The sequence below is a fragment of the Equus quagga genome, chromosome 5, assembly GCF_021613505.1.
Source record: "Equus quagga isolate Etosha38 chromosome 5, UCLA_HA_Equagga_1.0, whole genome shotgun sequence".
Taxonomy (NCBI): Eukaryota; Metazoa; Chordata; class Mammalia; order Perissodactyla; family Equidae; genus Equus; species Equus quagga.
This window is the reverse complement of record NC_060271.1, coordinates 60,747,544-60,750,833: the sequence shown is the minus strand read 5'-3', so window position 1 is coordinate 60,750,833 and position 3,290 is coordinate 60,747,544.

The following is a 3,290-nucleotide window of genomic DNA, read 5'->3' as shown; positions in this document are numbered from 1 at the left end:
TGCTGGAGCTTCAGTCTGTCCGTCTGAGGGGAGGTGGCTGCTCTCAGCCCTGCCAGCCCCGGAGGAGGGCGGTGGAGGCGGCGCTGGGGCGGATCTGCATTGAATCCAAGGGACAGGAAGGGCCGCCTGGAGCAGATCCCTGCCCTTCTCTCAGAGGGGGCGGCCCTGCGTCTCTGCGGTGGGAGGACTCCCTCTCCCCGTGTCTTTCCACTACCCTCTGCTGTTTTTTTGTTTTCTGGACCACAATTTCTTTATTTTTTTTACTTTATTTTTTAAACAAGTATCACACTCCAGGAGTTTGCCTGTTTATTTTAGTTTTTCTCCTACAGTCCTAAAGCTGAAAATCTGCCCGCAGTCCAGGGCAGCCCCAGCTCAGACTCCCCAGCACTTCTGAGGCTGCACCCACAGCCTCAGCAGGCACAGCCCCCTCTCCCCTGTGGGACCCTCACCCCTTCCCTCTGCACAGCTCTGTTTCCTTCCCAGTCCCTATGGAGAGAAGTAAGTTCCTGGACACATTTTCAAAAAAAGACCCATGCCATGAGCTGTCCATTCTGACCACGTACGGAGAGGGACCAAGCATTTGAAATGAGACCATCCCACTGCGCCTCTGTGAGCCTCCTCAGGGCTGCAGGTGTGGTGGCTGGAGACCCAGGGTGCTATTGTGCCAGGGCCCATTGGCCCCAACAGCTCCCCAGGGCAGGACCTGATGCCTGGATGAGACTTCCCGGGCACAAAGGGCTGTGAGATTGTCAGGGGCCCTCCCCGCAGCTCCTCATCCTCTGAGGGCATCATACACCATGTCAGCAGAGCCTGCTGGCCCTGGGAGGACATCTTCGTCCCGAGGAGACTCTGGTGGGGACAAGCCACAAGCCGCCCTCAAGCAAATCCATCCAAAGCTGTTTGGCAATTTCTCTGTCAGTATTCACCAATTAAAACACACAAAGATCTTCTCAACTCTTAATGACCTCTTCAGCTGGTCTTGGAGTTTTTCGTTTGTTTTTGGTTGGGTTTTCTGCTGGCTGTTTCAAACCTTTGCTGCTAAATTCCTCAGCCTTGGGCCTGTGACTCTGGGGAGAAGGCGCAGCTCCCTGGTGCAGCCCAGTCAGGCTGATGGGCTCCAGCCTCATTTGATGAGGCCCAAGAGCCACAAAGGATTTAGGAAGGGCCCTTTCTCTGTGACCTTCATCTCACCTGCTGTCTTTGCTTGATGTTCCTCTTCCTGACCACACTCTACCCTCTGCAGGGCAGCCCCCACCCCATCCCCATCCGCCTGTCTCCTTCCTGCCACATCATGTCCTCAGTGCCCAACCAAGACCCCAGCTCATGCACGGTGCTCAGTAAGTACCCACCCTCTGCCGGGATGGACCCAGCCTTGTTGGTGCTTGACTGCCCGAGGAGGAAGCACAATGACTCTGTTTCAACGTAGAGTGTGGTCAGTAGAGACGGTCTGTCTGCATGTCACAGAGCTGCCCCAGGGTGCTCTGGGCCACGAGCCTATGATGCAGGGGGTTCATGTCCATAAGAAGACAGGACCACACTTTGGTCTCCAGCAGGACATGAGAAAACACGCTCAGCCCATAATGACTCACTGCAGGGTCCTCGGTCCTCCTAGCAGCCAAGTGGGTGTGAGCATGGGGTCAGTCTGGGAGGATCTGGGGCTTCTGTCAAAATAACAACATGGCCTGGGGTGGGTTTCTACAAAGTAGGAACTAGAAAGTGATGATTGCTGTGCTAGCCTGAGGGTGGAAGAGGTCACCTCCAGCTGGTGTGTTGGGGGAGGGAATTGGGTGTGGGAGAAGGGACTAGGGGACCGGGACGTGTTCAAGGAAAGATTCATGGGGCAGGACTTGCCAGGAAATCATAGTAGGTGGGATTTACTTTTGGGGTCTGTGGAATGACCCCCATTTTACTGATGAGGTGATGGAGGCTCAGAAAGGTTAAGTCGCTGCCCAAGGCCACACAGCAGGTGAGTGGTGGAGCTCAGCCTTGAACCTGAGTGACGCTGCGCCTCCACAGCTGCAAGCCCCTGATCAAGACCGTACTTAATGGATGGATGGATGGAGGAGGAAGTCGTGGTATATACAGACAACGAAATATTATTCAGCCATAGAAAACAAGTAAATTCTATCATTTCTGACAATATGTATGGATCTTAAAGGCATTGTTACTATTATTATATTATATATACTATATTATATTATATTGTTATGTTATATTATATTATATTATTTTTATTATATTATTATCAAATGTCAGGCAGAGAAACACAAATACTCTATGATCTCATTTATATGTGGAATCTAAAAAAAAAACCAACAAAAATCCTACCAAACTCATAGAAAAAGAGATCAGACAGAGATGGGTGCTGGGAGGTGGGGGGATTGGAAGAAGGTCAAAAGGTACAAACTTTCAGTTCTAAGATGAATAAGTACCAGGGACGTAGTGTCCAGCACGGTGACTACAGCGAACACAGCTGTGTGAGGTGCAGGAAAGTTGTTAAGAGAGTAGAGCCTAAGAGTTCTCATCACAAGGAGAACTTTCTTTTTCTTTTCTTTTTATTGTATCTGTATCAGATGATGGATGTTCAGTAACCTATTGTGGTAATCACTTCACATTTATATGTAAATCAAACCATCATGCTGTATGCCTGAGACATACAGTGATGTCGATTATTTCTCAGTAAAACTTGGAAAAATTCAAACAAAACAGAAATAAAAAAAAGAACTATGCTTAAGATGAATAATTGTGAATCAAATGCCATGTTGCAAGCAGACCATAGGCAGCCACCAAATCCAGTCTTCGTGCTCATCTCAAACGTGGCCCTGAGCATTGGCTCCCTGAGGCATCTCTGCCCGGCTCACAGGGCTCTGGACTTTTCCTCCCTGACTGGGAACACAAGGTTGGAGGCCATCACCCTCATTATGGACGGGGAGGCTGGATGAAGGCTGAGTTCAGAGAGCTGCCCTGGGCCAGCACTGACCCCAAGGGATTGTGTCTGTTTCACAGTCACCCGCAGCCCTGGATTCCCACTCCTGGCAGAAGCAACAAGGGCACCTGCTGGCCCAATGGACTAATGGAGTCCCAGCGGCGTTGACCCCAGGAGGTCAGAGAAGAGACAGCACTGCTGAGGGCCTACTAAGTGCCCGGCCCCACCATAGGCACTTTGCCCACGTGACCTCATTAATCCCATGGAGCCTTTCTGACAGCTGTCACCCCACCCTGCAGGCTCAGATGGGGAGGGAACGTACCCAGGCCACATGGAGGACACCTGGCCCGCTGGACTCCAGAAG